This window comes from Podarcis pityusensis, assembly GCF_964106645.2.
Source record: "Podarcis pityusensis genome assembly, chromosome: 2".
Classification (NCBI taxonomy): domain Eukaryota; kingdom Metazoa; phylum Chordata; class Lepidosauria; order Squamata; family Lacertidae; genus Podarcis; species Podarcis pityusensis.
This window is the reverse complement of record NC_138029.1, coordinates 67,720,054-67,745,370: the sequence shown is the minus strand read 5'-3', so window position 1 is coordinate 67,745,370 and position 25,317 is coordinate 67,720,054. Positions and strand designations below refer to the sequence as shown.

The 25,317-nt window shown below is 41.2% G+C and overlaps 1 protein-coding gene and 1 long non-coding RNA gene across 3 annotated transcripts in view; both read right to left on the bottom strand.

Annotated features, from left to right (window-relative positions):
• LOC308467519 (uncharacterized protein) overlaps positions 1–25,317 on the bottom strand; it is a 151,440-nt gene that overhangs the window by 41,567 nt on the left and 84,556 nt on the right. The gene's annotated exons all lie outside the window — the stretch shown is intronic.
• On the bottom strand, positions 2,425–4,157 carry LOC308467835. Its single transcript, XR_013981330.1, has 2 exons — positions 4,090–4,157; positions 2,425–2,981 (listed from the first exon to the last, which is right to left on the bottom strand). It is a non-coding gene; the product is annotated as an uncharacterized lncRNA (long non-coding RNA).

Here is a 25,317-nt window from a genome sequence, read left to right as displayed (position 1 = left end):
AACCACCACCCAAATATATTTATTTCCTTCCCCTACACAAACACACATATACACATTTAGAGGGGAAAGAAAAGAATCATTACATGTGGTGTGACTTTTCTGTTTCCACTAAGAAATCACAATTTACATTATATTGTTGATAATAATTAGTGCAAGTCGTTTTGAAATCCACAGCTCAAAATCATAGTCTCATTGGGCAGAGAACTATGGAATTGTAGAGATATATATGGAATAAAATGAACAATGTTCATTTTATCTCTTAAAACTGCCTTTCTAACAGTGTTTAAGTATACTAACAGCCCAAATTTAAAGCTTGCTTGCTTGGAAAGAAGTCCCATGGACTTCAGTGACTATATTCTAGCCTAAGTATAATTGCACATTGAGATTATGAAACCAAAAAAGAGTAAAAGAACTGACAACACTGCCTCTCTCTTTTTCTCATCGAACAAGTGTTCATTAATTCAGCACTCATCCAAGTATATTTGTAATGTTTTTTGGAACAGAAATATTTGTGTTGGAGAGCATCATCCTTTGTGGAAAAAATATATAAAATACCATTTTTTAAAAAACCTCTCTACATCTGTGGAAATCTCATTAGGTAGTTTCAGATCAGCTGGCATCTGGAAAAGATCATTCCTTCTAAACAGAAAAATATGTCATAAATGTCATGAGGGGTGTTGGGAGAACCACATGAAATTAGTTTGGTTCCTCAAATCAGCAATGGGGGCCTGAATTGTAACTGGAAAACAGATTTCTTGAATAGGCATTAAATGGATTTTGGTCAAGGTTTAGCTGAATGGCCTCTGCATTAGAAGGAACATGTTCCAAGTCAAAGCGGCCTCAATATTTTAGTGGACAGGACGAGTTCTGTCTTCTCATACTTGCAATGTGTTAAGGGTTGTTTTCTATTTTATGTTTCCATTGTGATGAATTCATGGTTGCAATTCCGCACAAAGTTACACCCCGCCCAGTACTTAATGCACACTGCGATTAACAAGATTCAGATTCATGAAACTGTCTGCAAAACTGAAGCTTAACTAATTAAAGGAACCCACAGCAGAATGAAATAGGTTGCAGCCGTAATGGATTGTTAAGTTATTTATCATGTTCCTTTTCATCTAAGGAGTACAGGGTGGCATATATGGGTTTATCTCAGTTTGTTTCTACAAAGAGAAATGGATCCGAGTTCTACCTGAGCAGAAATCCAAGCAAGTTGGGCTCCAGTTGGGGCAGGTGTGCTTCTGGGTTCCAGTCTCATTCCATATGAGGTGGAGTTAGTGGACCTGGGGACATCTCTGTGCCATGCCATGCTCACTTTGTATGGTGCAGTTTCTTTTTGGTTTTTGAAACATATCCTTGTGCTCACAAAAACAACATTGCAATATACCCTGCTCTACCTGCATGCTATGGAGGAATGTTCTACATGCAAAGCATATGCTCTTAATTCAAGTTGGGGCCAATCCACTATGATCTGGAGCCAAACTGAGACAGGGCTCGCACCAAACTTCCACCACTTCCCTGCCAGTGCTCTATTTTTATGAAGCAAAAGAGGCTTACCTTTTGTAAAAGAGGTAACAGGAAGTGGTGGGCAAGAAAGTGGATCAGGAAAGACCTGGCAGGACCATTTATCAGCTACAAATGATGTTCCTGTCAGGCATTATCTACTGCCAGGATTACAGGGTTTGGCTATGTGCTCCATGATCCTCTATGGAGAATAGGGCAAGCTTTACAGTTGACGAAAGACCCTGTGAGGTCTCCCTCTTCCATTCATCTGCATGCAACCACCCATTATCCCCTCTTCCTTTCCCAAGATAATGTCCACAATACCTGGTGGGAAATGACCCACAGAACATGTTTCTGCTAGGCACCATACAGGTTATATTCAAGGTTCTCCTGGCCTCCTGACTTTCTGTCCTGCCTCCCACCACTTGGGAGTCACTCCTAAGGTAAGTTGCTTCTAAAGGGGGAAAGATGGAAGAGGAGCATATGGCAGTAGGGACAGAAGCACGGAGGTTTGTGGAAAGAGGGTAACTGGGCTTTTCGAATGCCCAAGTTGAACTAATTTGTGGAGTGAGCTAGAGGACATTTCACCCAGCTCTAGAAAATATTCCCTGAATGCAGAAAATCTGAAAACCACTATGGTGTACCATTTTTCAAATCAGCAAACAATACATTCACATACTGAATGTGGCTGCAGACTGCAAATATTCCAAGATATCAGCTGTCTGTTGAGTGTCAAATACCTGGAGATATTCAGAGAGAATGTGAGCCACCAAAGAATAGCTGGGAAATAGCGTCACAATTAGCAAAAGGGAATTTGGGACAGAGCAGCGGGGAGATAGAGACAAGTCCACCAGAGCTTTAGCTTCCAGAGGAATACATTGCTATTAAGTACGCAAATCAAGAACGCAAATACAAAATGTCTCTCGTTGACAACACTTATTTATTTCCTTGTTTGTTTTGCTCTTCCCACAGCACAACTGGAAGAACTGTGTGAGGAGAGGAACAATTGCCAGAGACAACTTGGAATAATATCAGGATAAATATCATTGGAAACAGGGCCTCCTAAGTACAATTATCTTCAGATACACAGCGTTTTGGTCTAAATTTGTGCAGTGGCAAAACTGAAGGTGATGTACCTCCTGCTGCACCATTAGTGAAACCACTAGCGAATGCAAGGTAAAAGCAGGAGGGTGCCAACAGATTGCTCAGATAGAGCCACTTTCCAGGCTTCAAACCATGCTAACCTTGCACATAGGACAGTACAGCAAATTTCTGTCTCCCATTTCTTGGAGCTCCAGGCAAACTATCTTAACGAGGCTGTATGACAAGAGCAGGCCACGTATTTCCACAGTCCATTGGGCCGCATATATTCTCTCAGTCACTACTGTGTGCCTTGCAGGGCCCTTACTGACATCTCAATCGAGTGGCAGTGTTCATTAACACGGAGAAGCCATAGTCTCCTGACTGGGGCTAGAAAACTTTGAAAACAAAACAGGAAAGCAGCTGAAAAGCTCAGGAAACAGAAGGCATGCACACAGAAGTCCTCTAATGTGTTTCATGTTTAAATGCCATGGTTTCCAATCTTAATATTGTGGTTTTGAAGAGCAGGGTTGCAAATTTGAATTTGCACTGGATTTTTGCAGAATTTCTAATATCACACCCACCCACACCATTCGTCAGTTTCTCCAGATAATTGAAAAATCCCAAAGAGAGTTTTTCTGGCTCCAGTGACATCACAAAAGTAATGTGACATGACCCTCATAGCCTGTTATGCAGCTTATCCATGTAAATGTTATGTCAATGATATAAATCTATGAACATGTACATGCAAATTGGTGCCAACAATCCCGAGTCCATAGTATGTACTATGTTTAGTTTCTATGATTTGCTTAACATTGACTTTTTTATATATAAAAAAGTAAATTAAAACAAGATTGAAAACCTGAACTAAACTCACTCCTTCCACCCCACAGCCCAGGCTTTAGTCATGATAATGGCTTGGAATTTCAAACCTCCTGAATTGTACAACTGGAGAAGTTGCTGTTTTCACCATGAGGATTAGTAATGTAATATGACTGTATCAGTGGTGCTGCGCCTTTCTATGCTTAAAATGTATGTTATTATGATGGAGATAGTGATGGTTGTATACTGCGAGAATCTCTGGGGAACACAATGCACTTCTTCACTCTGTGAACACAGAGACAAATTGCCCGTGCATAAACTCATGCAAAGACATAGCTGCTAGCAGGCCCGTGCAGGGGGAGGAGGCAGGCAGGCACATTGCCCCAGGTCTTGGAGGGTTAGGCTGGCCGCAGTGCCCCTCCAGGGACCAGCTGCTTTTTTGTTTGAGCTTATTCTATCAACACTCCCACCCCCAGGCCTCAAACAAGCTCTGTGAAGGCCTGCCTGCTACTGCAGGGATGTGAAACCTGTGGCCCTTCAAATCTGCCATCCCCAACTCTGCTTTGAAAGGTTGGAGGGAGGGGAAACCCCATAACAGATTGGAGGGCATTCATGAGGAGAAGAGGGAAAGAAGTTTCCATCACATGAAGGAACCTCAGTCATGCCAAGAGACCCTCTAGGCACCTGCCTAGTTGTTCTCAGGTCCAGCCATGAAGAATCAAGTCTGCTGTTGTCCGCACAGGCCCTTCCTGGGTTATGTTTCTTTGTCCCTCCAAAGTAACAGAATGTTGGCAACTAGAGGAGGGGAGAGAAGAACCATCTCTGGAGGAAGAAGTTTACTGCTTGGAACTGAACTTGCTATGAAGCTCACTTCAAGACTCATTTCACATCACACACAGAAACCATGCAGCTGCTGGGCAGCCAGAATAGGAGAGAGATAGTGCCTTGATGTCCTTCTTCTGGGCTTCTTGGAAGTTCTTGTTGGCCACTCTGGGGAACAGGATGCTGTGGTTCCCATAGCGCAGAAATAACAGGAGTTGATCCCCCAATGCATGGGCTTTGATGATTCTCCCAGGAATAGTGTCCCACAGCTGTAAGGCTGAGAGTCTTTCCTCTATGCCCTCAGAGTGCTTAGTAAGGTGCATAGTGTCGTGAAGTTACTGTCAGTTGGCCTTAAGGACATATGGAACTCAAGGGATGTTGCTTATCCTAATTTAATAGGTAGGCCAGGTATTCAATGAGGCAGATGCCCTCCTGGGCAACACAGGTGATCCTTCAGAGATTATGTCATTGATTTAAGCCATATCAGCATTTTGATCTGACATTTTAATTTAACGATATTCATACTATCTGAATAAGAGAGAGAAAATGGAAATGTAGAAATGAGCAGACCTGCCCCCTTGATGTTACAAGCTGCAAATGAACTGACATTTTCTCATCTGGTCTAAGTGCCTGGGAAGTCTTGGTGCTAACAGGTACATGTTAACAAGGAACATGCTCATGTCACATTGCTAAGTATTTTTGGGTGGCCGGTCAAGCATAGCTGCCTTTCAAGCTGCTTCAGAAAGGAGAAATATTAATAAACTCCTGGCAGCATGCAGATTTGATTGAATTTCTCATGGATCACAGCCCGCCCGCAGCTGTGTGGCGTACCTGTCAAGCAAAGACATTGTTCCATAATTGTTCTTGATGCATTGTGTGCTAATTACCATTGCTGAAAATAATCTCCAAAGATTATGGCAGGCGTCATAAATAACAAGCCGGCAGTTCGACACTGCATTATGACAGGACCTCAATCGCTCTTATCTTTTACTAGAGTGCAGCTTATGCATTAGTGTTACTAATGAATCTTTTTCATTTGTACAAGTGATGTTTCCATTTGACAATGACATGAACATAAAGTGGAGGTTAATTTACTCTATTCCAAGAGGTTCATTATTTAACCTGACGTTGAGGACAAAACAATGTAGCCTAATAGACGGCAAATAGAAATTAGTTGTGATGAATTTTGCCTTTTAATGCTCTTGAATTCAGTGGCTTGTTTGGCAGAAACGTGGCAGGAGACTGCAGGTTGCCTTGCAGGCTCAGTCACCTTATCTGGCTGTGTAGCGAGGGAAAATTTTCTGCCCTTTCATGAACTCGCCCTGATAACTTGTAAAACGGCAATGGATTTACAATAACATAAAGGGCTGTCTGTACTAACGGCCAAGCACTGTCACTGTGTCAATTTTTATCAGATTAGTTGGCATTAACGCTGTATCACCAATTGCTTTACAAGTCAAGCCGCAGTGAATTGAATTGGATTCGGGTAGCTATTAGAATTGCCAATTTAAACACTCTGAGCTTATCTAAGCTTTAAGCCATTGACAAAAAGGCTTGGTCACTCTCACAACATTTTTCAACACGCATAGGTAGGTGCTCCTAGCAGACACTGAACTATCCAGTCATTGGAGAGCAATGGTGGTAGATGCCCTGAAAGGAAGTAGCTTTCATGTGCCATTGCCATAAATTTTGCATAGAATGGACATGAACTTTGGAGGCTGAGAGGCTATGGAAGGTGAACACACTGCATATTTTCTTTACAGTTAGTTCCAGCTACAGTTTTTTCTTCTTCTAAATATTGCACAGGACAGGGTGATCACAGAAAGGCAAGGGGAACAGGCCATGGTGAAGTTATAAAGAGGATGGGATAGAAAAGGTTTAACTGCACCTTTCAGAAAAGTTTGTTTATTCTTTATTGAAATATTTATACTTGGTGTTTCCATCCCTAAGGGACCGTTAAGGTAAAGAAATGTGCACCGACCACAAGATTCAGATAGGATCCTGATTTGGTGCTGCAGAAAACAGCATTTGTAATTTGGTTTAGGTATGAATCCAAATTCCATTTTGGGGAGGGGGGTTGTTCCTCCCTCATTCACTACCTTAGGGAAATTCTAAAAGATTATAGGTTTGGCAGAATTGAATGGAATTTGCAAACATCGTAGCACACACACACACACACACACACACCTCAAATAGATAGAGCCTGGGGGCTTTTGTGCTAGGTTGTATTAAAATAGGGAGGGGATTAAAGGGAATTTCTTCCCTCCCTGTGGTTTTATTGGAAAAATTGTGGAAGTGCCCCAAGAAAATATTAGAAGACTGGGTGCGGGAGTTATGGTGAATGTAGGTGGGCAGCTTCAAGCTCATGTTCTGCTGAATTGGCACCACAGTTCAGAGAAACTGAGTGTAAAGCTGATTTGACAGAGGTGGATGTGTGGACAGAAATACTTGAATGTGCAAAATCTTTGTTGTTGTTGTTGTTGTTGTTGTTATGCCCAAGTATCCCTGCATTTTTGTTTGACAAGCCAGGGCAGAAATGTTTCAGTTTTTGCAGACACAGTATCGGCATAGTTGTTGTTGTTTAAAAAATCTGAATCACCAAATCACTTCAGAGGTGCCCACTTTAGATTAGGGAATTTTGCAGAGATCCTGTTTTGACTTGAATAAGTGCCAAATCTGTCCAAAGTAGCTCATTTCAGTTATTGATTTGGAATCCACCCAAAACTGTAGTATGTTGGAAAGTGAGGCAAGTTTTCTATGGTTTGAGAAACTCCTGATAACATTATCTCTATATGGCAAAATTATTGAAATGTTTGTGTGGAGGTTCTTGTTATCTCCGTATAACTATCCTAGGAATATAAGCCCCATATCAAGCCTTGCTTCTTCTTTTTATAACTGAAGGAGCATCTCCACCTCCATCTTTCAGCCCAGACACTGAAGTCCAGCTCCAAGGGCCTTTTGGCAGTTCCCTCACTGCAAGAAATGAAGTTTCAGGGAACCAGGCAGAGGGCCTTCTCGGTAGTCACACCCGCCCTGTGGAACACCCTCCTGTCTGATGTCAAGGAAATCAATAACTATCTGACCTAGAAGACATCTGAAGGCAGCCCTGTATAGAGAAGTTTTTAATGTTCTATTGTGTTTTTAATATTCTCTTGGGAGATGCCCAGAGTGGCAGGGGCAACCCAGCTAGATAGGCAGCATATAAATGATAAATTGGTTGCTGTTGTTGTTGTTAGCTGGTGTATCAAAATATATATTTAGAAACTATGAGATCTGAAATATTGATTGTCATAATCAATTGGCTCACTTCTTTTTTCACTTTGTGGATTCCTTGTTGTCAAGTATTCAGGTCCTTTTCCCCCTGCAGCATTAAGATATAGAAGCTTGCTTCAAAAGGAAGCTTGAGGGTTCCAGAATGCTATTGGCATCCTACACAGCATGGACATAGTTGAAGGCCCAGATCTAGCTTGTGCCAATGCTTTCTCATCACCTAAGAAGTGTAACTTTGCCAGTAGGTTTATCTAATTGTACCCCAAATGGCACATAAAAGCTGGCTGAAAGTGGGAAAGCACATTCCTGAGAATACACAATTCAAAGACTAGGCCGTGCCAATTAACATGTTATCATCAATATGGTTTGAATCAAGCGAATAGTTTCCTTGTTTATTGCAGGAGCATATTGTGTTGTTTTCAAGCAGTGTTATTTATAGTTTGTGGTAAATTAACAGAGCAATTTGCCATAAATTATTGGAGTCATATTTTTAGCAGTGACACATTGTACAGGACAAAAATTGACCTTTCCCATGCCATAAACAGAAGGAAGGTCTGTGGGGGCATCCATCATAACCCTGCCTTTGGTGATTGCATATCACCGATGCATCAGCTTCTCACAGAACATAAAATGCATCTACTCAATCTCACTTTTATTTTAGTATTTTATTTTATTTTATTTTATTTACAACTAATTTAGTTCTCTAGCATTGTCTTTGTATTTTCAGACCTTGCATAAAGAGACCATGGCTTCCCCGCCCACCAACTAAGAGATTCTTTTTTCTTTCCTTTTTTTTGTCATATAGAAAGGCCTGAAATATTCATTTTAGGTATGCTTCCAGGATATTACTATCTATAATGGGCCAAATATTCCTCTTCCCAAGTGCTTGGTTTACATCCATCTGGGATAGCTCCTATATAGAGAATATTCAAATGACATGCCTTCATAACTTTTGCTTTTCAGCCAGGGAGAAGGTGGAATCCTGAATCTGCATCAGTATCAATTCATTAGTGGTCAATTTATTTTGAGCTAGACTCTCCTTGACCAAGCTCTTCACTGGCCAGAGACCTCTGGTCAAGACATCATTCTGCCAGCCCAGACATCTGTAGTGACCTCTCATTTCCCAGCAAGACAGGCTCTCATCAGGTGACAAACAGGGCCTGAGTCTCCCCTACACGGCTTTAACATGGAACAACGCCATGTCTATCCTGAGCAAAGTTGCCCAATAAGCAGTGACACTTTTGACTTCTGCAGCTCTCTTCCCCCTTAGGGAAAATTATCCCAGGCATGCTGTTTTCATTGTAATTATTTGTATAGTTTTAATATATCGCAGGTAGGTAGGTAGGCAGATATTTTAAATTCTAAGAATGTTTAATTGTTTTTACTTATTGGTTACCCCCTATGCTTTTAGCAGTTCTTATTTTTATCTATAAGTTGCCTTGAGTCCCATCAGGAAGAAAGGCGGGGTGTAAATAACTATATAATCATCACCATAATTAACTCAAATCACCCCAACATTTCCCTAGCAATATATTATCCAGGGTTCTCTGAATGCTCTACCAGCTGTGCCACTCTCCTTGCTTAGGAAATGTGCTGTGCCTGTTGACAGGATTTTCTACTTGCAGTTGATTGCATTAAGTATCTTTAAGAAGGGAGAAACATACTTCCTAATATTCAGCTACCTACAAATTGTGAGAGGGAATAATCCCAGTGGGCAGTGCCGGAAAGACTATTGTTGCTGCTGCTGCTGCTGCTGCTGCTGCATCCTTCATCTAACCACACCAACTCAACCAAGTAAATAAAAGTGAAGAGAATATTTCAATTCCAGGTTTTGGAGATGAACATGCTCATGAGTCTGCTATTAGCACCTCAGATTTCACTAAGGCTGACCTATTTGCTTCAGAAGTCTTGTTGGGTGATAAAAAGTTCCACAATCTCCCATCACCTTTTTCTCTGCTGCCACTTATTTATAGTCACAATGGCAGTAATGACTTGGTTATCTGCTGCTGCTGCTTGGGCATCCTTTTATTTTTGGGCCTTGGCTTCAGCCATATATAATCAGATACAGCAAAATTTTATTGACTTAGGGCTGTATACGCTGCCCATGCATGAGTGAATAAGCTTCCACTTGTGAACTGGGATTTCACCTTCTTCTCTTGACCCCTGCAGCCCTCTGAATAGCCTCACAATCTGCACTGGAGAGTTGAGGAACCCTGTGGATCAGATTTGGTGGGGGGTGCAGGGAGCTGCAGGTGGCCAGAGAGGAAGCTAATGGAGCAGGGCCACTGATCTAGTGTTGCCCCAATGGAGGTTCTTGTGCATTTTAACAGTGGCATGACTAACTGAAATTCAGCTGTTGAAGAGTTCACCATCACTGCATGTCCACTGCTAGGAAAAGCAATATCTATTGAACTGTTTAGGTCTATTTAAAGCTTGCTAGCTTACCTATTACATTTACAGTAGTACCTCTAGTTATGAACTTAATTCGTTCCGGAGGTCCGTTCTTAACCTGAAACTGTTCTTAACTAGAGGTGTGCTTTCACTAATGGGGCCTCTTGCTGCCACTGTGCCACTGGCACACGATTTCCGTTCTCATCCTGGGGCAAAGTTCTCAACTCGAGGTACCTCTTCCAGGTTAGCAGAGTTCGTAACCTGAAGCGTTTTTAACCTGAGGCGTTTGTAACTTGAGGTACCACTGTATAGCCCAACTTTCCCCCAAGGAGCTCAAGGTAATAAACATGGTTCTCTCCATCTCCACTTGGGTTGGGGTAAGTAATTGAGACTAGACCAAGGCCACCCAATGAACTTTATGGCTGAGTGGGGGTTTCAACCATGGTCTCCGCAGGACTCTAACCACTACACGATACTAGCTTCTTTAGATAGAGGGCCTGCTTCCAAGGAAAACATGAATTCCCCATGGCACCTTGCTATTAAAAACAATTATTTCATAAGTTGAATTTTTTTCAGGCATTTTCAGCCTGTCATTTTGGCTTGCATATTCCTTTTCTGCACCATCAAGAACATAAATAACGCATAGTGGAGTGAACAAGGGGAATGGTCTTTCTGCTACTTTGGATGCTTCTACATGTAATGCTTGTATATAATCAGCACTCAGAGCCAATTGCTCATAAGATAAATGTGTAGGTTTTTTTTCTGATGACTGCTGATCTACACAGTCTAGAAGACCTGATTTGGAAGAAAGAGCCACTGTCTTGCCAAAGCCCAATCTAGCAGATCAAATGCCTATAACAGGGAATAACACTTTAATTAAGTATTTCCTGCTGCACTTCCTGTTTTCCTGATAACAACGTTACAGCTCAGCGTGTGAAAAGGCACGTAGTTCTTCATTTGTTTCTACATTGTTGCAGCTGTATAAAAAGCACTGCCATCCCGCCTTGCGCTTTGTGAGAAGTCACCAATCTTGAATGAGACAATCCAGTTGAAAGGGGTTATTTTCCTTGTACTAAAACTGGAGGAATGTTTTGAATAAACGGACACCATGTGCAATTAATACAATACTGAAATAGCAAATGCTGTCATTTGAAATCATATCCATGGAGGGTCCTTATCTACATAACCATCTTGCACATGAATAGAATAATTATGAATTTTTCTTTCCAGTCCCTTCACAAGCACAAAAAGAATATTGCTTCTAAGGTTCTAGGTGCGCAAATAACCACTCGCCTTAGAGAATTGTGTGTGTGTGTGTGTGTGTGTGTGTGTGAGAGAGAGAGAGAGAGAGAGAGATTTACAATATTAAATATGGTCCACTAAGAAAAGTCGTCTGGATAGTTTGCAATTAAGAATTAAGATCATAAAGTATAAAAATAGAACATAAAATCTAAAACAAAACATAACCAACAGTAGAATAAAATCAGTGGCAGATGATAACAACAGCATAACAGATCTAAACACACGGACACATACAATTTAAGAGCAGTAAAGGAAAGGTAGTCTGGCACCAGAATTGTTGCAATGTGGATACCAGGTAAGTATCTCTAAGGAGAACATTCCACAGCAGAGATACCGCTACTGTAGGCCTTCTCTGTCCCTCCTTATTTCGGACCTGGAGCCAGAGAAGATAATCCAAGGAGGTTGATGTGGGAGGAGGCAGTCTTTCAGGTAACCTGGCCCCATCCATGTAAGGTTTTCAAGACTATGACCAGCACTTTGAACAGAGATAGGACATGAACTGGAAGACAATGAAGATGCTAAAGCATTGGTGTAATATTACTGGATCAATCTAGTCCCAGTTTCTGGGCTGCTTTCAAAGGTAGTCCCATGTATAACACACTGCAGTAATTCAAACAGGAGTTTATCAGAGAATACAAAACTGTAGCAGGACTCATTCTGTCCAGACAGAGTCATGGTTGGGTACATCAGTCAAAGCTGATAAAAGTCAATGAATTCAAAATTTTCAAAGAACATCATGGTATGGTTTTACAAAATGAGAACCCAAATTGTCCACGGTCAGATGTTGAAAGAAGACTTTAGTGAACAGAACCTGAATTAGCTTTAGTTTTGTTAAGGCTTTCTCCAGAAGATATTGACTAGGGAATACAAAAGACTTCTAAAGTAGCAAATGGATATTTGTTTTCACAGCAACATAGAAGAGAGTGCCACCTACTGAATTGAAAAGCTAAACCTACCAAGGTAGCCATGATGGTGGTAAAGAGGGAATGGAGTTACAATCCAGTTTCCTTGAGCAAAATGAATTTATTCTGGAAAGAAAGAGTATCGTTCCCGGAGTGGTTTGGGTAGCAGTTCTACGATGCTGTATTTTTACTGCGTATTATTATAGCATTACATTCATAGTTAGGGTCAGCTGCCATTTCCTGAGGTTTATAACTTGCCTGTTTTAATTAACATCAGGCCGAAACTTGGTAGGGGAGTTAGGGTTAGCCCAGATGTTAATGTTATTCTACAAATGCCTTATATGAGTTAAAACATTCAAAAATATATTAGGTAGTAAACATTTGGAGATGTGGTTTTGGGTGTAGTTTTCAGAAATGAAGTTAAGGAGAGGCTTGTTTTCAGGAAAGGGAATAATGCCTTTAATTTTCTTTCTGCATGAATTTGTTGTTGACAGGCAGGTAGTTGAGCAATGAAACAACTTTAGAGAGGTTTTTTTACTTCACTCACAAAATAATATAAAAATATGATGCATAACTAATTGCGAAGTTGTCCACTGTGCCTTTAATTGTATGGAAGTGATTTGATATGCTTGGAAGTGTATTAGAGACCTGGAATGACCTCCTCATGCTGATGAGATGGTCTCATGACATTGTGAGTAGAATAAAGGACACACAAATTCACGACAGCTTAAATCTCCTGTAGAACGTACTATAGAAACAATTCCATTGACTTTGTTCAAGAGAAGCAATTTGTATTTTAGCTTGTGATACAAGGGTCTTACGATGGAAAATCCAAGGAGAAAGAGGAAACTATGGAAACATGAGTTCCTGCCCCGCTGTTGTTTCAATAAAAGTCGGTGGCAGTGATATGACCAAAGTAGCACAAGAAAGATCCAAGAGGAAGCATTCTTCACTAATACAACCCTGCTTTGTTGGGCAGTTGATATCATAGTGCAATCAATCAGTGTGGCTTGAAGTGGCCAAAATATATTATCTGTGGTTGAAACTATTTAAATTTCCTTATTAAATGGCTCCCAGCACGCAAACTACCTTGCCTGGCTTTCTTCACCCAAGGCACTACTCCCTCTTCTACATCCCTTTTTCATCTCTTCCTCACGATCTGCAGAAACTGTGCCACTTTCCTTCTCACTTGGTTTCCAGTTCTTAGCCGCATATTGCTCCCTCAGGATAGTACCCAGAGCATGATTTCAATAAGAGAACTATGGGGAGCTGATACAGCAACAACAAGACCCAAACTATTCAAGGCTTTAAAGGTGAAGGCCACACCAGCGCTGGGCACTGAAACAGTTTGACAGCCAATGGAGATATTTCATACCAGCTGTTTATACGCTCACAACAGCAATGACCCATCAGCAGGTGAATTCTAATGTCCAGACATTTCCCTCTTCCCACTCACCACTCCTACTGCAGATCACCCCAAACGTCTTTTTCTCTCTTTGCACTCTGCCACTCCTATTTTTTCTGACTAACATGAGTCTTGGAAGAATAAATTATTCTAATTTTGTCAATATGGCCTCAATTTACATGATTTATTCCAAGAGCAGGTTCTGGGGCTCTTTCTGCCGCGCAGTCTGGATGTTTGGGGACAGTGAATATACACAGTCCCAAGCATAGCTCATCTTAAATGATGCTGTCATCTGGCATGACGAGCAAGTGGAACTGGAGAAGGGGAGACCAGATCCCACTAACCGTCCCCACATCCCTTGCATTTGTCGACGGAACTGTTTAAATACAGTCCCACTGAAAACAAAAGTGGTGACTGGAAGAATTGTGCTTCCCTCTGCATTTTCCTTAAAAAACTTTTTAAAGAAAATTTAAAAAACTCCAACAAAATAAAATAAATATCTTATACTAATGAGAAATGCAATCCTCCAGCTAATTCCTTTAATTTCCATCGGCCGTTTGTTTTCTAGAAGTAAAGCTTTGATTCAGATGAAGGCTAAAGTGTGCCATTTGTTTTGCTTCTCTCATCAGTGAACAGCAGGAAGGCAAGCTCGCAGACGCTAGATGATTCGAGTGGTGTTCTAGTCTTCTTTCACAGGCTGATCATGGAAATTCCTCGGGAATCCCAGATTGCTGCATCTTTGGGTAGATCACATGGCACTTGGCCATTTGCATTTAAGTAAAGAAGATCCTACTGGGTCAAGCCAGTGGCCCATCTACTACAGCATCCTCTTCTCACAAGGGCAACCAGATGCCAATGAGAAGTTCATAAGCAGGATCTGAGTGCAGTAGTGCTCACCCTTCCTCTGTATTCCATCAGCTGGTATCCAGAAGTATTTTACCTCCAACAGTGCAGATATAACATTTCCTCCAATGCACAGGAAGAGGACAACTTACCCGTTCTTTGCCAGGTACCTTTGGCATGGTTATAGCCTTCAAAAGCTATCAGATGTTGTCATATGCTCAGAGGTTGCTGCACATTAGTCACAAATTATTTTCAAGGCTTCCTCCTTTGCTACTTCCACAGGCCTATGCCTTAACAGAAGAAATACATATATATAATTTTCTTGCACTACTTACTTGAAAATGCAGGGCAATTAGATCCTTTGCTCTCACTTTCCTCTAAATAAGGAGTAATTTAGCTGAAGCATATAAGCAGAGTTCTTGCCATGTAATCTGCATCTTGCAGTAAAAACAGACTTGACTGTCAAAAACTGTACTGATTAATTCTAATCCAGCTCTCTGTTGGGGGGGGATTATTTGACAAAGAACAATTTCTCTTTGCTAAATAGGCTTTGTTTATCAGACTGTTGGTTTGTCCATAATGAAAGGAAAATAATGGGTAAGTCCTGGTTCTTCTTTTCTACCAACTTTAGAACAGGATTGGGCAAATGCATGGGGAATAAGGCTATCAGTGGCTACTAACCATGATGGCTATGTTCTGCCTCCGTTGTCAGAGGCAGCAAGCCCTGCACACTAGTTGCTGGTGATCACAAGTGGAGAGAGTACTATTGCACTCAAGTCCTGCTTTTGCGCTTCCCATAAACATCTGGTTGGCTACTGTGAGAACAGGATGTTGGACTAGATGGACCTTTGGCCTGATCCAGCAGTCATCTTCTGACACTCTGATGTTTTTCCCACTCCATTCTAATGTGCAAAGTGGGATTTGGGAATCTTAGATCTATTAGCTGCAGATGACTTTTAGACCTTGTGGTTTGCAACTCAAAAAGACCTGTGCATTTCACTACCAACAACAAGGGGGGGGGAATTCATGTGTGGCTCCTGTGACTTCCTACCCTGTTTTTCGGCAATGTCTAACTAGGACCTAAAATTAACAAAAGTATTGTTGTGTTCTCCAACGCTTTGCATTACACCACAGAAGAATGTACTCATATGAGCATGCTGCTCTGTCTTATGTTAAATCAGGCTATTTATTTTTTTTATCTTGCCCAGCAGTTTAACTAGGTGGCTTTTAAAGTTTCCAAACAAATGTCATTTTACCTGGGATCTTTTTTTTCCCCCTCCAGACAAACTATTAATCACATGGAGTGGATGGATAAATGGATGCATGGATGGATAGAGATTATTTTCCAAGGATTCCTAAGCAAGTTCCAGCAGAGGTGTACCTAGGGGTTGGTGGAAGCGACCTCTGCTGGGGGCATAGACCCAGATGGGGCACAAAAGTCACCCCATAAATCTGTTTCCAGTTATCTGTAAGGCCTTGAGTATCCATCTCAGATAAGAGATGGGAGCTGAGTGGTAGGAGAAATGGCAAGACGGTATGAAGGTAAAATGATCAGAGAGCGTGCAAGTGAGAATTCACCAGCAAAATAACTGCAGTGGTGTGGCAAGATGTGGCATTAGACAAGGTGGCTAGGGGGCAGGCCCATGGCTGTCAATCAGCCAAACATAGAGCAGGCAGCTGCAGATCAGCATCAATTTCTTTCTCTCTTCCTCCTGCTCCCCCATGACTGAGTTGAATTCCTCCCTCCTTTCCCCCAAAATCAGAAAAATAAAAAATGTAATAAGTGCCTTTTCAAAGTTAGAAATTTGCAGGCTTCTTGCCAGCCAGCCACTTGAGTGGAAGCAAATTTACCAGGTGGGGTACTTAGGCTGCAATCCTTATCTTGCTTACTTGAAAGTAAACTCCACTGAATTCAATGGGCTTTACTTCAGTGAGTGGGTTTGTGGGGCTCTGGGTGGGTGGAGCACCTCCATCCCATGCATAAAAGCTGTGGCTGTTCACTGGGATAATTGTGGGGAGAAACAGGAGCATGTTTGAGGAATACAGTAGAAGTTGTGATGTCTTGTGGTCTCTGAGCTTTAGAAATAGTAAACTTCAAACTGCTACCCCAAAAATGAGCATTACTCTTTGACCATCAACACCAGCTAGCCAACAAAGGAAGTTGTCCTTTATTCAACACAATAAGAGGGCAAGGATAAACCCCCTCAAGGGCTGGAACACCAGAGTTACCTTGAATTGCACAGCTATCCCACAGACTTCCCACATAAGTGGTGGCTGATTCAATCTCACACCACTATAGGGAGAGATGAGATAAGGAGGAAGTCTGCTCGAAGGATACTTTGAACTATGCTTTTCATCTTTTCCTCCTTCATCTGGTTCAGCAGCAAGGTTCTATTTGGAGCCACATGCAATTTATTCACAGCTAGACTGGTTTCTTTTTTTAACTCTTCAATTTCTATGTTGGTCGGTGGGCCATGTCCACAGTTGTGTGTGTTTTGCACCAACTTGAAAATAACATCAAATTAACCAACTTGGGTGATTTGTACATTTTGATAAATATATTGTTTATCTTCTATAGATAATTCCTGCATTGAATTTCGACATGTCTGTTGCCTACCAAATAATGATGAATGATGATACACAAGGACTACACTGGGATGAGCTCTTCCAATGAAACAGTCATGTCAGTTCAGATGTGCAAGTCACAAAAAAACGTGATAGAAGATTGGATTGATAATCTAACAACTAGGTGGAGCTGGAAAGAAAAGACATTTCGCTGCTTTCCCCACTTCACACAAACTGATCAGACTGGCAATGGAATCTTACTTTGGCATGGGCAATGGGGCAGTGTCCTCCACTACACCAGAGGGCAGCAAACCAGCTTAGAGGCCACAGGGCACACCTTGTTGCATGCACAGCTCTCTCCATTCCCTGCCCTTCAGCATTTCCCACCTTGGGACACAGCCTCACTCTGCCTCAAAATAGGGCCAGCTTTGCCACTACTAGACCATTTGTCCAGGCTTCCGCCACTCCCTCCTCTATGACTTTTGCCTAGCCCCAGTTAAGAGGCAGAGCATGGAAAACAAGTGTTAAGCATGCTGTGTGCTCCTGCAAATCTCAGGAGAGGCTCTCCCCGCCACCCACCCTGCGCAGCTTTCTCTCTGCAATCCACATGTCACAACAGAGGGCTCAGCGCTGAGTTATTGCCAAGAGCAACATTTCCCTCCAGACCTCAGAAAGGAAAGGAACCATATTAGAAAATTTATCGAGTATTTCGTTAGATCAATATGGGGTATGATTTAGGAATCCCTGCCTAGGCTCTTTAAATCTATTTAATCAAACCAATTAATAAAAAAAATGCAGAAAGTTGAAGCGTCTCCTCTAAGGTGCATCATAAATATACTCCCTTTACTTAGGCTTTTGATCGTAGCCAGGTAATTAACGGCTTTAGTTAAGTTCGAGTCATTCCCTCTTGCTTGCTCCTGGTCATAAAACGCCCAGGGCTACATGTAGCTCATGGATTTATTATGTTTTTCTTGAAGCAAGAGCTTCTCTCACTCCTTTTTCCTTTCTTTCAGTTTATGTATCCATTGCTTTTGCAGCTGTCCTGTCAGCCACAATGGCTGATAGGCTTTGTGTTCAATGCAAAATTGACTTTCTGGCTCAGCAATAAGCATTCCTCCCCCACCCACCCCACCCCTCCTTATCCTCTTTTTTGGGGACAATGCATAACATCCACCTCTTTTTCTTCCATTCCCACAAATATAAATGAAAGAATATGAGATGCTTTGCCAGAGTTTCCTGATGGAGCCATTGTGCACGCCAAGCTTGGCCCAGTGCTGTTAATCAGTGGGGGGACATCCTCACATCAAGGGGAATGAACTCAATGGATCAGTCTCTACCTTCCTGACCTAGAAGCAAAGGGGATGAAATGATATCCCCCAAGAGGCCTCAAAGGTTCCTGAATCTTCAGCTGTAATACTTCCAGCCTGCCAAGAAAACAAGTGAGGATGTTGCCAGCCCATCAACAGGAAGTTGGGGGTGGGGAGAGCGAAGCGTGTTCCATGCTTTAGGGAAGGAAGCGACGAGAAAGGGAGAGAGAGCATTCCTTCCCAGAGTATTTAGAGGCAAGATAGGAGTTTTTATCTCATTTTGCAATCAAGGAAATCCAGGCTTAGAGAGAGGCAAGGCAGATGAATGGTTTCCCTCTCAACTCTCGTAATGTATATCAATATGTGAAGAATGTTGGCTATAACTCTTGGTATTCAGTGCAACAAAATAAATAATACAGAACAGCAGGAATTGGTTAGTTTGTAGGAATGGGTGAACTGAAACTGAAAATGTTAACAATGAGGAGGCCCCACTGTCTGCTTCCAATAGAGAGTCAATATTATTTCACTGAAAGAAGAGGTGGGGAAACGAGAAGTTAAAGCTAATTTGATTTATCCTTCCAGGAAGAGTCCTCTATGAGCTGCACCATCACAGATAGCTGGACAGTGACAGCTTTCAGTAACTGAGGATCGGGCCCCATGGTCAATTCTAATATGGAATAATGCACTGTTTTTACAGAGCAAAGCATATTAAGAGTCAATTTAGGCACTGAAAGAAGCAGAGCTTGTGGTAGCTCATGCTTTGAATTTCCCACTTAGGATATAATCAGGTCCCAAGGGGGACTCATAGAAGTACAACTGTGTGTCGGGTGGCCACTTATGCAGAAAGAAATGCATCACCCAAAAAGAGGGCATGGATCCAGTGTAAAATTTGTATGGATGCAAATTTTGAAATAATAATTTGAATAGAAATACAGTACCGCTCATCATAGTGGGGGAAACTGACAAGTTGACCTTTGTGCTTACTTAAATCTGCAGTTGAAGATGCTAACTTTTCAAGGCCCCTACTGTCCATTCTCGTGGTTCTTTAAACCAGATCTGGACCAGGCAGCCCTTCAAATAGAGGACTCCTTCCTGTAGAAGACTTTCCACTGTAAAGTAGGACACGTGACCATCCAAAAAAGTAGAGATGGACAGCAGCAGGTGTTCTGCCTCGACAGTCAGTTGCTGGGAATCGCAGGTGGACAGAGTGCTGTTGTACTTATATCCTACTTTCAGGCTTCCCAAGAGCACCTAGTTGGCAAAGTAAGAACAAGATGGTAGACAAGATGGACCAATGGCCTGATTCAACAGGCTCTTCTTATGTTGGTTAGTCATAGCCCCTGCTGGTCCCTTGATTCAATCAAGTTACATACAGGTTTTGTTCTATTTATTTATGAGATATTGTACCCACCCTTCATCATAAGGTTCAAGAGCAAGTTACAACAGTACAGCATATAGTTATGAAAATAGTGACCATTATCAAAAACGGATAAAACTAAATAGAACAGAACAGTATAATTTTAGCAAAGGCCAGAGTAAAAGTTGTGGCTTCAGCATATGGCGAAAGCCATACCACGAAAATGCCAGATGCATCGCTGTGGGGAAGGAGTTTCACAATTTAGGGACTGCCCCAGAGAATACCTCCAAGCCAACATTCCTGGTATTTCTGAGGGTACTTCTGAACTACCAAGACAGCCTCCTCTGCAGACCTTAACACTCAAAAACGGTAGGAATGGGGTCTTTCAGATATTTCAGACATTCAGGGCTTTAAACACTCATGTGAGCCCCTTCCTTTCTGGTGCCCAGAAACAAAGTGGCACCACCTTAGCTTTCTTATTAAGTTTCACTATCCCACTATCAGATCATGAAGCAATTTACAAGCAAGGAGAAGTGCAATAATAAAATATATACACACATAAACATATTAAAAACAGACTTAACAATATACTATAATATTACTGATGCTGCCCAAACGCCCAGGAAAATAAAAACTTATTTACCAGGTGCTGAAATGATGAGAAGGTTGGTGCCAGATGCGCCTCCCTGGGGAGAACATTCCATGCATTTAATAATGAAACAGCACAAATATGGTTTTGTTGAGTGTCTTAGATATTCTACACTGGCCAGAAAATGCAAAAGGTTGGGTCCAGTGGTTTCCCTTTGTGCACAGAAAGATCTTTGTTCCAAGGGTTTTTGTAAATGGAAGGAGGAAAGCAATATTTACTGATTCTCCCTTCTCTATGCAGCCCTATATACCCTCAGAAATTGGTTCAAGAGTGTTGAGGAACACTCTGGAATAGCATGGGAGGTAAAGTGGGGTAAGGGCTGCAGGAGAAAGGGGTTTGTGAAAATTGCCTTGCATTTCTGAAGAAATGTCCCATCAATAACACTTGCCAGCAGTGGCACACCTGTTTTGAAGCCATGGCTGTCCTCTTGCCTAGCAACGCATGATCTTGAAACGATTTGTTCTTTTCAGCCAGAAACTGCTCTACTTACATTTTGGCAAAAACTTTTTAAACTTCTCTCATTCCACAGTGAAAGGAAAGGTTATCTGTTGCTGAGCTACCACTCCCATCATACCTGACCACTGGCCACTCTGTCTGGGGATGATGGGAGTTGGAGTCCATCAGGAGGGTCACCACAATGCCTATCCCTGGCCTAAGCAATATTATGGTGGCCATCAGCAAACAAGCTCTACTTTTGCTTTCTCTTGCCCAGCTTGGTACAGAAACCTAGAACAATTGCCTGTCGCAGCCCTTCTGCACTATAATTCATGGTCGGCAATAGGGACAGGAGAAGGAGCCTTTTGAAAGAAAGACAACAAATCCATAGCTTTTAAATTATACATAGCTCTTATCCCACAATTAGTTTCTAATTCAAAAAGACTGCAGACAGTCAGACTCCTATGTAATAATCCATGAGATCGGATTCACATTGAACTGACAGGCTTTGAAGAACAATGTAAAAGGAATGCAAGAAAATCTCCAATCCTTGAGCTTCATCAATACACACCAACAGAAGATTCCTATTCCAATTCATCTCATATTGGCAGCTTTCTCCGAGTAAATTTACACATTTTCTTCTGAACAAGGCAGTAGGTGGCATGATTCTGGACTGTACCAAAAAATAATAAGAGTAGCATAATTCATATTAGAAACTCTCTTTCCATTTCTTCTTAGCACTCCTGATGTTTACTGAGGCAGGATCAGGAATCTGCTACCAGAAACCTTTTTACATGGGTATCTGATTCCTGACTGCTAAGAAAGAAACGGGATATTTTAAATATGAAATATGCTATGTGTTAATTGCTCATTAGTAATTCCCTGCTTGGCTGGTTAGAAAGGTATATCCTGCCCATCAAGAAGGTGTTTCTAGGGAGGAGGAGCCATAGCTCAGCATGCAGCAGGTACAAGGTTCAATTCCTGGCATCTCTAGGGCTTTTGCCTTGTACATTGGTAGTTCATAGTTACAATGGCACGTGTACTCTCTAAGTTTTGCTTCAGGATATCACCAATGAACAAATCTGGTAGCTGTTATAAAGTGTCTTGAGTTTCCAGAAATTCTATATTTCCAAGGCTGGGTTTTTTCATTTTCATGATGATTTCCTGACACACACCTTGCTACCTGTTGATGTGCGAGAAGTATTACAATGTCTGTTACAGAAGTTCTTCTGTGCACCTAAATGTATGTTTGGTCTATTGTAATCTGTTGTTTATCTCACAACACATGGTGTAATCATTAGTCTCAAGAACAGGGCCAACATTATAGTTCTGTAGGAACTGAATGTTTCTGAACCATTTAGTTGGCTCTGCATATGCCATTAGCAGCGAATGAATTTTTGCAACCTCATTGTGTCTGGCAAGATAATTATGTACTGGGCAAAACAGGGCAGCCCACTCCAGCAGGATACCTGCTGACCTGGACTTCTCACCCGTCTTTCCTTCAGGGCACACAGATCTCTCAGGTAAGTTCAGGAAAGCTAGAGAACCACTTCACTGATGAGGTTTACATTCACATCCCCTCTGTTAACATGGGGCATTTCTCTTGCAGCTTTCAAGAGGTAAAATTTTGATCAGCCTGGAGTCCTTAGAGAATTGGGTGTTCAGATGTTCCAAGTAATTATGGAATGGTGATGCTTGTTTTTTGCAGCTTGAACATGTCTGTCATCTTCTATCTCCTTCAGATCTTCCTTTCTTAATGAATATGACTAAGTTTAGACCATTAATTGCAAATTTTGCTACATTGAGCAAAATTTAGTTGAATGCCACCCATTGTCCTTATATATCACTATATATAGGTGTTGTATATAACTGGTAAGCTGGTGATAGGGCAACATGGATTGCCAGACTTTATTTATTCTTTCAATAAATTTCTATACTGCCCCTAGCGATAAATAACCTCAGGGCACATAGAGCACGTATGTGACGCCATGTCATAAAGAAATGTGATTGAATGATACCAATGGATTTTTATGTGTACTTTCAAAATGTTTCCACCAATTATACTATATTTTATCCTTTCCAGGGGCTTTCCAACTTACATCTTTTTCAGCTGTCCTTCTCCCAACCTTTTCTTCCATATCATTGATTTCCAATTCCAAGTCATTTATAATATTACTTCTAATGGCTATGAAAAGAAACCATTTATATTTACGGCATTATGAGCCATCAATCTGGACCAGGTCACTTTTCAAGAGATCCTGATCATTTTTTCATCATCATCATCATCATTCTTAATATTAATACTTGCCTGCTTCTTGCAGCTTTTGTAGTAGCATTTTGCCTCTTTCTCCAAATTTCTGTAGAATTGTTTTTAATTAACATTATACATTATTGGGTCTATGTATGTCTTACATGTTATGAGATACATTCTCCCAAAGTCTTTGCTCTCTGTTTCTTGGTTTCTGTTTCTCTGTATCAAGGTGATCCAAAAGTGATGCCATAAAATTTATTTTCACGGAAGTGATAGGATTTTTTATTATTATTATAGAGTTAATGAAAAAAGTTTATTTGTGAGAATTCATGTATATGACACTTACAGCATCTAGGTTTTTTTTGTTTCGTTATCTATTTCTTAAGTATCCTGTTTGAAGAACTATTTATTCTTTATCAGCTTCAAACCTACAGCTTCCTCAGCTATGGTAGCTCCACAATATACTCCAGTGTGCTTGTTTCAGAATGCTGCATTTATGTTTTCCTTTTTATATTAATATTTTAAAAAAACAGACGAGGGTTTATAATATCGATTACATGTTGATATCATTCATAATTTAGGATGCAATCCTATGGTTCATGGAAAGGCAAAAGAGGCTAGTCAGTTGGCAATGCCAGAAGACAACGTGAGTTTTAAACACACACCATAGAGTACGAATCGGGCTGATCTCTGCAAACTTGGTTCTTGTCCTTTAATTGGAGATGAGGACCAGATTCTTCTTTGTCTTGCAAGGGAAGGCGTCATTGCGCAAAATATGAAGCTCTCTCATTTTATCAATATAATGGACAGTGTTTGATTCTCCAGAAATACAATACCTAGGAATAGTTCTAAAATTCAGGGAAAAAATGCAGCTCTCAGTGTGTAGAAGTGGGCAATCCCCTGTTGTAGAATTATAAAGCAATACACAGTATTTGTTTATAGGTATCTATCTATCTATCTATCTATCTATCTATCTATATATCATCTATCTATCTAGTTATAGATATTCAAATAAATACATATGTAAGAAGATATTACATACTAAGCAGTCCATAAAATTATCCACATGCCATAAATATTGATTACGGACCTAGTGCACAATAAATCAAAGGACCACAATCATTAAATCAAAGATTTACACTAGTAAAAGAGCAACAATGCAATTCATCAATTCCCTATTACAGCCAATGATTAATTAGGCTTCAGTGTGAAAGCTTGGAAGTTGGGTTTGGAGATGAAACCAGATCTGGGGGCACATTTTGTGACCTTTTTGTCCCCTGTGAAAATCTTCTATGATACAAAGTTAGGCAGTGGGTGGCTAGAGGGAAACATTACACCCTTCAGTATACATTCAGACAATCTTGCCTTGAACTCCTCATATTGCCATTTAAGTGGTAGTGGCTTATCCAAGGGCATGGTCTGCTGATGCCACCTTGTTAAAGCCAAGCAGGTCTAGCTCTAGTCAGTACCACAGTGGAGAACCCCATCTATGTTGCCTTGGGATATAAGTGTATTAAATAACAGACCAATGAGCCTCTTTCCCATTGAAGCTCCCCTCTAGCCTCAGTGGCATCCTTACTTTGTCATTATTGTTAGGAAGATAAGAAATCTGCAGCCAACTGGGTCTACCCTGCCTGCCAGATTCCCAGAGGAACCAGCACTGAGTGGAATATACACATGCAAGTGTCGTATCTCCACACTTGTGCCATTTTCACATCTAAATGGATATGCCATCTACTGAGACTGGTATTTACATATTCTGCATTGGGCTGGCTAAAATATTATATTGAGTCCATTCATTTCCATTTAGGATGTGACATACAGACTGGATGCCAAAGCAATATCTACCACAGCATGTTCAGAAGGTGGCAGCATTTTATATGTGGGGAGGGGGGGCTAGGTTAATTAGCTTCACCCACATTTTCAGCTCCATAGTCTCTGGACACTAAATCATCACTGACATATTTAGGTTGCCATTTGTTATAGGGGGAGGGAAATTAGGTTTAAACCTTTGCCATTAGCAAGAAGTTTTTAAAGAGCCCAGTACTATACTTTCAGTGGGACTCACATTTTGATCCTTTCCAACCTAAGAATCTGATAACTGATGATATCTACAAACTGGGTTGCTAAAAAAAAAAAGTCTAGATCCTCCCAAAGCCCTATTCATCACCCATTGACCCATGGTACATGAGGAAGTACTGCTGTGACCAGTGACAAATTCAGGCACCTTCGATTCTCCTAATTCAAAAAGTTCATGTGTCCACCTGCAGCTAAATTAAATTGTGCCAGCCAGCTAATATGACAGAAATGAGAATCTTATACAAATGGGATAATGGAAATTGCCTCTTTGCACATTATCTCTTCAGTAGCAGTCAGCTGGGAATTTTTCACATGAAGGTAGGTGGGTGCAGCA